This window comes from Silene latifolia, chromosome 11 (genome assembly GCF_048544455.1).
Source record: "Silene latifolia isolate original U9 population chromosome 11, ASM4854445v1, whole genome shotgun sequence".
In the NCBI taxonomy this organism is placed as follows: domain Eukaryota; kingdom Viridiplantae; phylum Streptophyta; class Magnoliopsida; order Caryophyllales; family Caryophyllaceae; genus Silene; species Silene latifolia.
Genome location: NC_133536.1, coordinates 186,718,741 through 186,732,027, shown reverse-complemented (window position 1 = coordinate 186,732,027; position 13,287 = coordinate 186,718,741).

Genomic DNA, 13,287 nt, shown 5'->3' with positions numbered 1-13,287 from the left:
ATGATGATCACATGTTTAAGTCTCATTATAAAGAATACAATTGGGAAGTAATATTTTACTGTCAACTGGTCCACACATATCAGTAATGATTGGCTGACTAGAGTTTGACATTACTGTCGTGCGACGGTGGTGACCAGTTGATCTCCTAGGTCATACCTAAAGGGCAACACTCTTAATTGATCATTTAATTGATCGTATGATGATACGGGTCAATTAAAATATTTAAAATTGACGGACGATTTTGGAAGTAATATTTACGTGTCTCATTGAAATTTGATTAAATGAGATACGGTCTAAGTAATCGAATTGTTTCATTACTCAGATGAAATTATTGTTTAAGGAAACAATTGAAATTGAATGAATTATTATAAATACAAGTTATTGTGATTTATAAATTGGTAAAATATTTTGGCACAAGTAGTTATGAATTGCTAAGTCGATTTTTGTATATGACGTATTTTTATTAATACATTGTTTTTTAATATGTTAAAAATACATAACAAATTTATGTGATATATGACATGTGACATATGACAAATTGACATTTTGACAAAGATAAAATGGAGTCCATTTTATCCCCATATGTACCGAAATTAAGGGGAGTATTAAGATTATATAGTGTTGATTATGTTAGTGGTGAACATAATCATTCCCCTAATAAACTAGCCATGCAACCTAATTGTCATTGTGAAGACAAACTCATGCATGCATTGGCTCCCCTCTCTTCCCCTCTTACCCGGTTTTACATAAGGCAAAACCAAGGGTTTTTGCCTTATAATTAATCCAATACACTACATAACATTCTAGTGTATTAGAAAAATAATTCATCCATCATAAAAATATTTTAGAGAGATAAAATATTTTCTTACTTCTCCTTCTTCTCTTAACCGGTTTTAGGAGACCAAAACCAAATATTTTTGGGTCAATTTTACACTAAATTAATATTATTCTAGTATACATAATATTAATTTGATTAAGAGTTTGCTTTGGGTATTTTACTTTGGGAGGGATCCTACACTTGGATCCTAGTTCATCCATTTTGGAGAGCACAAGAACAAGAGAGAAGGAGAACTCTCTTGTGCCCATTTAAACCAAAATACCAATGTAAGATGAAGATTTCTTCTTTATATAATTTATAGTTTGCATGCATAAGATCACCAATTAATTTTATGATTAAATTAACATAAAACATATATGAATATGTTAGTTAAGAGATCAAGATTTCTAACAATCGGTATCAGAGCCTTGGTTGTTTGCATGCAAATCGGTTAAAAGTTTTTCCGAGTTATACGATTAACATATAAAACTTGTAAATTTGTGTTATTATGATATATCACGAAATAAATTTATGCATGTCAAGTTTCTGGTCCTAAAATGTTGTTAGGATATTTTGGTTAATTTTATGGATTTTTATTGTTCATATTATACAATAATGACATTAAAATGTGATTTTATGAATAAAATGTCATTTTCGGACTAAAATTAGCTAAACTTCGAATTTTCTAGTGATTTCTGGATATGTTGTCACATATATTACTTTGCGATGACCTGTAAATTTTCATAATTTTTGGACTTCTTATGCTCGAAAAATGGATTTTTCATTATGAAAATCGAATTTAGATGAAAAATAGTTTAATATGAGATAAATTTCGAATCTGGTCATATAAAATTAGTATGTTGTCACATGCAATTTTACAAGATGTGTGTAAAATAATAGGCTATATTAAAGTCTTTATGCATGATTTATGATTTTTTGAAGAAAAATAACATAAATAGTGACTTAATTAGTGAAATATTAATAAAACATACTCCATGACTAAGGAAAAACGTCACATATTGCATTTTATTATCTTTTTCAGATCTAAAATTGAAAAGTTGATGAATATAATTTTTCTCATGTTTTTATGATTACTTTTTGTTAAAACCGATAAACCGCAACATTGTTTTTCCGGATAAATTTCGAAATATTTAACCTAAGTTTTTTAATATTATGAGTGTCATGGTATTTTTCCAGAATGTTCATGAGTTTAAATTTTAAATTTCAAATTTATTTGAAATTTTGTGATTTATTTGAAGTTTATAGCTTTTTATTATAATTTTAGGTCCATTAATGAACAAATTTTAGAAATATGAGTTAATTATGGTCAAATAATTGGTGAAGACTAAATTTTGAGTCCTAAGAGGTTAGGGTAATTAACTTATGCATAAATATGAATTTATGTAATTTTTGTGATTATAAAACGTTGAATCACGCAAATCCGTAAAAACCGTGTAATATACGATATTGGCTACTTAAAGGCGATTTAGCATAAAATTGGGCATGTTCATACATATTATAATGCTGCATTTTCATTGTGATTGTCATAATTTGATTTTATGTAATTTTAAATTATGTAATTTTACTTAGTATGGCCTTTGTTTTTAATTGATATTACCCGAAATGTAAGGGAATATCGATTCGGTTGTAATTTTATTGTGATCTCGTATCACCGTTTTGTAATTTAATAGATTTATTTTATTTTAAGTACAAATGTATAATAGGAAATTATGTAATTTATTATGTAATTTATTTATTCCGGAGTTCCATAAAGACGGATTTCTTCAAGAAGGCGATACATAAAGACGGTGTTACCTAGAGATGCGTGCCACAACCGAAGTTCAAGGGACCAATGGAGTTGGTTTCCGAATATGTAATAGTTAAATAGTTTTTCTATTTTAGGAAGGCCATACTAGGATTTATTCTATGTTTTTCATTTTTATTATATGTCGCATGCATCGCTAAATCGCCATAACTAAAACATGCATTGTCTTTTTATCGAGTTTATCGACCGTGTCAATTAGAATTATCGTAGTTCACCGCTTTAGTTCACTTAAAACGTGATAGATAATAAATTGACATGACCTCTCGCTAAAACAATCAATTGAGACATAGCCTTACCAAATACTTCCTCCTATTCTGGATAATAGTCCCATTGTAGGCATGGCACGAGAATTAAGGAAATGAGTTAAATAATGTAAAGTATTGTGGTGGGGTGAGATAATTGGAGAGAGGGAAGGTATTATTGTGAGTGAAGTGATTAAAATAAGTATTGTTTCGGGTTGAGGTGAGGTATTGTTGTGGGGTTGAAGTGATTAAAATAAGTATAAAAGTTTACCAAAAATAGACAATGGGACATTATTGTGAATAGACGGAAATAGACAATGGGACACTTATGTAGAATAGGAGGGAGTAGTAGAAATCATGAAAACCTATTTCGCGAGGGAGTGCACTCGGCTACCCCGGGGTACAAACCTTCTTACGTAGGGGAAGTGGGTGATAAATGTCTATCCACCGAATTTATGTTGATGAAGGTTTCATCGGCTACCCCGTGCCCAAATTAATGTAAATTTGGATCATGGACACATTTATTCGAAATTTGGATTGAACTCAACAAAAGTTTTTGATAAGGGTTTCATCGGCTACCCCGTGCCCTTGTCGGATGTGTTTTGGGCTATAGATAAACATTAGAGTAATTTTATCGACCAAGAGTTCTAAAAGTAGAATCGATTAAAATGTTAATCCACCAAGTTATATTGATAAGGGTTTCATCGGCTACCCCGTGCCTAAGTTGATATGAATTTGGGTCTTGGAATCATTTATCTAGTTGGGTAGAGGTCACTAGAAAAATGCAATAAAACTTGTTTAAATTATTTTACGAGTATTATTATTAAAACGACATATGTTTTATTCCTTCTATTTTTTTGTTTTGTAGACCACTTCTTTTTCTCATAACAAATGGCTACACCAAACCCAAACGCCACGCCTCTCGCTAATTCATCATGGCTCCGATCCTTCATGGATCGATGTAAACTTGAAAAGAATGGGTCAAATTTCTCCGATTGGGATGCCCAACTCAAATTAGCCGCCCAAGGTGACGATAAGCTTCGTTACCTCACCGAGGCCTCTCCACTCGAACCTAATGCTAGGTCGAGTGCCGCTACTAGGGAAGCACATGAGGCTTACCATAAGGAGTCCGCCGCAATGAAAAACGTGTTGATCTTTGCGATGGAGGCGGATCTCCAAAGGAGAGCCTTTAAAATGCGCACCGCTAATGAGATTTACTCCAAGCTTGTGACAATGTTTTCACAAACTCCGCGGATCGTCCAATATGAGGCGGCCGCGGCATTCTTTGATCTTGACTTCAAAGAGGGCCAAAAGGTTAGCCCTCATGTGCTCAAACTTATGGAGCTAGTCGAGACCTTGAAGATTCAAAAGGTTGAAATCCCCAAAGAACTCATTGTAGATATGATTCTACACTCCTTATCCAAAGTCAAGGCGTATGTTCAATTCCGAGTGAATTTTAACATGCAAGACAAGGATGTGTCTCTTGAAGAGTTGCACAAGCTACTTGAGCAAGCCGAAAGAGACATGGGGTTAAATGTGAACCCACCCAAGGATGTGCTCAACATTAGCACCAAAAGAAAGGGGAAGTTCAAAAAGAATGGGAGGAAGGGTAAGAAACAAGCTCCCACTTTCACCAAAGCTAAGACTTATGAAGCTAGCACTTCAAAAATCAAGAAGGGTCCTCTTGATAAATGCCATTATTGTAATGGTGTTGGACATTGGAAAAGAAATTGTTCCAAATACCTTGGTGATATTAAGGCTGGAAAGATTACTCCAGTAGGTAAATGATTATCCTTTCTTTTATGTTTCTATTTCAACTATGGTATTGTGATACAAAGTTGTGATAATGTATCTCCCTTTTTATTGTAAATAGGGCCTCCACCAAGCAAAGACAAGGGAAAAGAAAAGCAAGCTTGCGAAACCATCAAGAAGCTAGGAATAGCTTTCATGAAGCTTCGCTTTTTATTGTCTTATTTTAATTATGTTTCGGATTTTAGAACCTTTTAAGTTTCCGTGTTCGACATGGAAAGGTATTTTGGATAATTCGTTGTATTTTGGATAATGGTGGCTTGGTTTGCAACCCAAGTCACCCGTTTTATCATTTTATCCTTTGTTCAAAATTCGTATTTAAATGCTTGTTCTTAGAAACATATGATTATTCACTTAAAGTGATCTAATAGACAACTATAATGACGGGATTCATTATATGTCCACATGCTTAAGGCTTGTGTACGATCATTTATAAAGTGATTTTGAGTTTATGAACTCTCGAAAAGGAATGTCAATCACCAAGTACAATTACAAAATCTAGAACTATTAGTCAACCTATGAGATAGTCCTCCTTTTACTTCAAAAATCATTATTTGTGTCTCATATGCTATCTTTGAATCTCTAGTGTATTTATTCTAAAGATAGAGTGGGAGAAAAATGAGGACACAACACACACCAAGATAAATTTGTGTACTTGTGTATACGAGATCTACGCAAGGAAGAATGATTTGAATGAAGGTATATCTATTTTTATATAGTATACCCAATAGATGAGATCTATGGTCTCAATTAGATCTACATGACTAAAGAGACCGAGTCAAGTAATCAAAAGTATATGCTCTCAAGATAACTACACGAGGAGACCAAAAGAAAGTTTTGGAACAAGAATGACTAATGTAAAGTCTTAATTGACTAGTTTATGATAAATTTTGACCAATAGTTTCAACCTTGAGATTTACTTACGAGCCTAAATGAATCAAAGTTACATCCTAGATAATAAACGAGATTTATGACTAGAAGTTGCAAGGATTGATATACCGATATCATCAATAGCTAAGTTTTTAACCACGCAAATGTCATTACTTAACCACATTATGAAAATGAATTGGTTAAACCTCCTTCTGAAAAGGGTATTTTGAAGGACGTGTATTAGATATTATTTATATTTGAATAATGACATTGCTACGAATCATTATGACATGAATGAGTTAGAGATTAAAATCTCTTTCCATAAGGTTAGGATGAGACCTCTTCAAAATAGGAATTTTTGAAAGGATATGATGAGAACATATATGGTTTCATCTTAATAACTTTGCATAGCAACATACATTCCAAATTTTGGAATGTTTCGATTGAGTAATCAATTTCGAAACATGAGGAATTGAGTGGGAGTTTAGAAATTATCATGTGAAGACATGGAATTTAGTGGGAGCAATCATCTTGCGAAAGTTTACAACTCATTACTCATTAGGAATGACGAGCTAATACCTTCTTTCACAAAGAAGTATTTGAGTTTTCAATTCTGGATGAATATAGACTATGATGAATCCAATTACATCAAGAGATGTTGGATAAGTATTAAGAGATACACATCGAATCAACATAAACATAGGTTATTCATGTAAATGAAAATGGAATTGCCATTAGCAGTCATGATCGTTCATTGAACCTAAGAACGGTTGATCTCATGATTATTAGTAACTAATATTTCCGCCATTAGAATAATCATGCACATGTCCAATGGTGAATCATATGCATAAAAGCATGATGATTCATTGGCAAGCCATACAAGAAACGTCATGAATTCTCGAGGAGAATCCGATGAGCGATTTGATGTTTGTGAGAATACTGTTATATGTCAAGAGATTGCACATATTAAAGTTCAAACAACATGTGAGGATTTATGAAAATCCTAAGCTTTTCAGCGAAAAGGAGAAATAAGAATTTTGAATAGTACTTGGTTGAAGTAAGAAGTTACTCATAACTAATATTCCCTAATATGCTAGGACTTGTGAGAAGTGCTAGGCTAATCATCTTGACAAATTGTTGCAAGACTCTACAAAACATATACCTAGTGCATTGTGTGTGGATGGAGTACTTGACCAATTCAAGTTATATCATTCACCACAAATTCGTTCGTTATGTGATAATCGACAAGGAAGTTCTTTCAAGATAAAGAACCGAAACCGAGGTTGGGAACCTAAGTGTGTACTTGGTAAGGTTCATGCTATGAGAAGATAACATGAACGTAAAGGAAAATGCGATTATAAGAAGTTTGAACACATGAACACATGATATGTTAAACTTCTATTGCAGTCAACAAGTGTTTACACACTTACGATATGCATCACAAGGTTGTAATATGGTATTGACTACCCAAGTGTGATGTCAACATTTGTCGTTTGAGTTATTATTAACTCAACTTATACTTTGCTATGTCCAAACGGGTTGTAGAGACAACTGAACCCCGTTAAAGTGAACACGGATTAGCATTGTATTTGCCCATAGTTACTTATATGAGGTGACGACTCGAAGTGACTAGAATGTGATGCGATTGATGGCAAGTTCAAGTGCCATAGAGTCATGTGAGATGACTAGTCGATCACATAGACAGACTGTTAGGAACACTTTGTCGGGCCTTATGACCGCTTATAGAGTTCTGGCAAATTTATATAGCCTGGTCGTGGCGAGAGCTACTATAGTATTCTAATGAGTCGATTCTTTTGACTAAAGACTGTTCGCCTAAGATGGCACAGTTTCAGATTAGCTTTGATTTATGTTACTACGACCTTCGTAAATGGGGTCAAATGGGCATATTTTGGGTTATGATGGCTGTGGCTAGTCGAAGGGAATGAGTGCGATAGGAATTGTCCACCCCTAGTCAGGGTTATAACAATATCTCAGGGCCACTCGAGGAGTAATGAATTGGAAATGCGTGGCCACACTCGGAATGTATCCATGGTGGATAAATCCGGTCAATCAGTTATTCTCCAGATCGAGGAAACCACTCTCGATATGATCACTTGTAAGTACGACCTGAAATACACCTTGCATTGAGTGGGAGATAGTAATAGGACAAGAGAATTGGTGACGCACACTAGTCGAGGACAAGTGGGAGATTGTTGGAATATGTGTCCTCCGACAATAATGCGATCACAATTGTTGATCATGATGATCACATGTTTAAGTCTCATTATAAAGAATACAATTGGGAAGTAATATTTTACTGTCAACTGGTCCACACATATCGGTAATGATTGGCTAACTAGAGTTTGACATTACTGTCGTGCGACGGTGGTGACCTGTTGATCCCCTAGGTCATACCTAAAGGGCAACACTCTTAATTGATCATTTAATTTATCGTATGAAGATACGGGTCAATTAAATATTTAAAATTGACGGACGATTTTGGAAGTAATATTTACGTGTCTCATTGAAATTTGATTAAATGAGATACGGTCTAAGTAATCGAATTGTTTCATTACTCAGATGAAATTATTGTTTAAGGAAATAATTGAAATTGAATGAATTATTATAAATACAAGTTACTGTGATTTATAAATTGGTAAAATATTTTGGTACAAGTAATTATGAATTGCTGAGTCGATTTTTGTATATGACGTATTTTTATTAATACGTTTATTTTTAATATGTTAAAAATACATAACAAATTAATGTGACATATGACATGTGACATATGACAAATTGACATTTTGACAAAGATAAAATGGAGTTCATTTCGAGGGTAGCGGCGGTTTGACATAGCATGGTTGCTGAAGAAGGGTCCCTCGACCAAGAGGTGCCCAGTTAGGCATCCCACATGCCCTATAGAACAGTGCTGTTGAGGATGGGTAAACCCCCTACCTTTCTTTATCGGATGGGACTTGCGCTAGGAAGTTAACTTGTCGCTTCGAATGCTTGGGCCTTACAATCTGTCCCGCATGTATTAAGGGGAGTATTAAGATTACATAGTGTTGATTATGTTAGTGGTGAACATAATCATTCCCCTAATAAACTAGCCATGCAACCTAGTTGTCATTGTGAAGACAAATTCATGCATGCATTGGCTCCCCTCTCTTCCCCTCTTACCCGGTTTTACATAAGGCAAAACCAAGGGTTTTTGCCTTATAATTAATCCAATACACTACATAACATTCTAGTGTATTACAAAAATAATTCATCCATCATAAAAATATTTTAGAGAGATAAAATATTTTCTTCCTTCTCCTTCTTCTCTTAACCGGTTTTAGGAGACCAAAACCAAATATTTTTGGGTCAATTTTAACTAAATTAATATTATTCTAGTATACATAATATTAATTTGATTAAGAGTTTGCTTTGGGTATTTTACTTTGGGAGGGATCCTACACTTGGATCCTAGTTCATCCATTTTAGAGAGCACAAGAACAAGAGAGAAGGAGAACTCTCTTGTGCCCATTTAAACCAAAATACCAATGTAAGATGAAGATTTCTTCTTTATATTATTTATGGTTTGCATGCATAAGATCACCAATTAATTTTATGATTAAATTAACATAAAACATATATGAATATGTTAGTTAAGAGATCAAGATTTCTAACAACTCCTCCAGATATAACTCAGTCACTTCGACTTCCTTCCATCCCTCACGGAGGGCAATGCCTTGATTGCCTTCAACCTCAACTTCTTGAATCTGGTCGTAATAGAACGCTACTCCCTAGAAACAAAAATTCTACCCGATGCTACTGTAGGGGTTTGTAGTAAAGAACACAAGACTTCTTGCAAACGACCTTCACATTTTTAATTAATTAGTATATATATATATGCACTACTTTAATTAATAAATTTAATTAATTAGTATATATACAACAATTATAAACTAGTCGTAGTAGCTAATACCTCGTCAAAAGCCGGATTTGGTGATGATAAGAACATGTCTTCGGCTCCCACCTCCACCTCCTTCTCCCCTGCCTTCATGGCTTCCTCTTCATCTACCCCATCTTGATCCTTTGCCATGTCTTTCTCACTTCGCATGCCCGCTTTTTCCTTCTTCTCCCCCGCTCCCTTTATGACTTGCCGAACCATAACCAACTCTTCTTCAGATGGCTTATCTCCCGTTTCCACCATTATGACAATCAACCTGGCCATTGTTTGGAGATGTGTAGTAGAAATGAATATGATTAAAATAAGTAGTATAATTTCAAAGATATATATATATATATATATATATATATATATATATATATATATATATATATATATATATATATATATATATATATATATATTATGTTGAATAAAATACAGTATTTATATACCCTATCATCACCACTAATTGTCCTTCGAGTATTTTTCCCAAAATATTTAGTGATACCAACATGCGTTGATACCCCTCTCACACGACCTGGATGCTCTGCTTTGCCGATTGCCCTAGCAAGAATGTCATCACATCTTTCAGGCTTCCATTTTTCTTCCTGTATCTCCTTCTCACAGATCCTCTACATACACATAAAACTATTATGCAACTAAATTTTATTTATACTTACAATTATATAACCGACCACCAGTGGTAGGAGTGACATATTTATTCAAACTTACAATTTTCTCTTTGATGGCCTTATCATATGGAGTTTCGACTTTCCATTCTTAGGAGTGTGACCGGCCACCCAAGCGTCGTGACGATTGACAGTTCCAAGATTCTTCTTAATCAATCTATAACCACCTCTGGAGCCATGAAAGATGCTCTCTTTCTTTGAAATGTTCTCTAGGTTCTGCCTACTCATAGTCTTCATAAAATGAATTGTATCGAGTAACGTAAGCATATTTCATTACTTATTAAGTGATTACTAAAAAAGTGAGCCCACTGAGTCGCATAAAAATTACCTTTAACTTGTCAGACTGCCTATAAGCAATAATGTTATACCAATCTTGCTGGCTGACATACCGATACTTCTTTGTTGGTGGTTTCTTGTTTATCTTCCCATTCTTCTTGTTGAACAAGTGGTTCCGAGCAACCTTTAACTTCCATGCTCTGAAGGATTCCTCTATCTTTTTTTTAGGTAACCATTATGTTCTTGGGGGACAGTGTAAGCTGCCTGCATATATGGTGAGCATATTTGGTTAGTTTCGGCTAATAGCACATATCGAATACTAAAATAATTTCATCTCACTGCATTTATTATTGTATATACATACCTTTATTCTCCCCCATAACTTTTCCTCCTGGTCTTTACTCAACTGATCGATACGCAGTAAACCGAGAGGCACATACTCTCTTACACAACAACCAATCCAACTCGCGAATTTTGAAGCAAAGATACCATCTGGCAGCCCCGTTAATTTATCCCATTGAAGTCTATTAGGTATCCCTCTCTCTATTGCTTCTAGGGAAACCCTATGGCTCCTTCGCCCAGTATCCGATTCCAAATTATTCTCGTCATCTGAATCTTCTTCGTTTGACCTTTTCCCATAATTTTTTTCCGCTTTCCACCCATATCTAAACCAGAAATTAACAAACTACTAACTTTAAGCATTAAGTCGACATAGCAGGAGCACCGTCTCAAATAAATGATCACACAGTATACTTAAAAATATAGGTTTGTTTAACACACGATATACTTAAAATAATAGATGTTGTTTAACACACAATAAACCTAAGATAATTAGGGGATAATATCAAAACTAAAAAAGAAAATAAAGACATTAAGTTAATGAGACGAAGGAGTAGGGTATATTATTACTTCTTCAAAGAGGAGAAGCCGGCCCCGGTATGGCGATGACGGAGGGGACGACAGACGCAACGGGGAAGGTGACGGCGACGACGACGGCGACGGAGAATAGTAGTGATTCTAGGGAAACTCAGTGTTCGAGGGTTTTAAATGAGCGAGGAGAAGGTTTGGATGTGTGTTGGTTGAAGAATTATTTAATTGAAACTAATAAACACGGGTTAAGCGAAACCGTATTCTGTATTTTGCAGTGTGACCACGACTGACTATAAACCCGTAATTGTTTTCATTATATTACATCGGTTGGTGCCTAACCGTTGTCATTTATCTTTCATCGTGTCAAGTTTTTCCCGCAAAAAAAAAGCATCTTCCATATTTGGTAATCCGTATTAAGTTAGTACAAACTTCTTTCCTCAATTAGGCAACTGGGATAGCAAGTGGGGGAAAATAAAAATTCAAGACTAAATTATACACAACCCAATGTATTTAATGCATATATTAAAAACTTCTTTCCTCAATTAGTTTCCTAAATACAACCCAATGAGCAATTAATAAACGGACATTAATCAACTGACCCAAAATACACTACGTTATGGATAATATCTCTTCCCATTAATGATGGTGTAGGAGTCTATTTCAACTCTGGTCTTTTCCTCCAAATCCGACATCACTTTCGATGACCTAAACCACCATTGACACCAAGCTTTTGTTTCTTCACTCACGGTAGATACATACCAATCGCATCTGGGTAATATATACCCCACCATCAAATCCTCAGAAGAACCAACTTCGAAAGCCGATGAATTCTCATCTGTACCTTCAATAATTATATATTTAGGGGGGAACTTAATGAAATGGAAAGGCCATTATTCCTTTAACCTTTCTCGTAATGAATCCATTTTGTTCTCGCTTTCAATTTAGCTCAGTTGACGCCGCAATTCCCGTAATCTTTTATTTTCTGCTTCTTTTGACAACTTACGATCCCTCTGCACTCATGGACTCACAAATTTGTATCTTGGTTAACGACCATAATTTTGGAACAAAATTAAAATTATAGAATCACCCACCAATAATGCAGTGTTGATTCAAACCCACCAATAATGCAACGTTGATTCAATAAAAAATAACTAAACCATCCGTGCATTGGTCAAATCAAGAATAATGAGAAATATTAGCCACGACTTAAAAAATACCGTATGGTCAAAAAATTAATTATTTTTTAATATATTGAGTCGTATGGTCATATCTTACATTTTTTTTAATATATTGAGTCTTATGGTCAAACAATTAATAAACGGTGCACGTTGAAGTTAGAACGTCATAATTGACAACGGTTGTAGGTGAACTTTTGTTAATGAACAAATTTACAACGGTTGTAGTTGTAAGTTAACCGTTGTTAATGAACCAATTGACAACGGTTGCAGGTGAACTATTGTTGACGAACCAATTGACAACGGTTGCAGGTGAACCGTTGTTGATGAGTATTATGTAGCAACAATCTGGATCTTGATACTGACTGATCTATGGAGTTCAAAAAATGGAAGCAAATCAAACAAGCATAACTCAACACTTTCAAAATGATCATTTCATTTAATTGTAAACCAAATACATTACAACATTTATCAGAAATCAAAAGATGTATAATAAGCTGGAACAACCCCGGTTAAGCGTAAAAAGCGCTTCTCAACCTGCCACCAATTACGCCACTCTGGACACGACTTGCATGTGGAGATAAGGTTGAAAGAGTACAACTCAGCATATCTCTAGCTGCAGCCAAGTTGCGAGTAATAGGTCGACGAGGGTATGAATATGATGATGATGATGATGAGGCTTGGTTGACAAGCCGGACTGCTTCACGCCTCTTGATGCGTGCATTTTATATAGGTATTTTGTAATTCATTTGCACGCATTTCAATGCATTTTGTGTG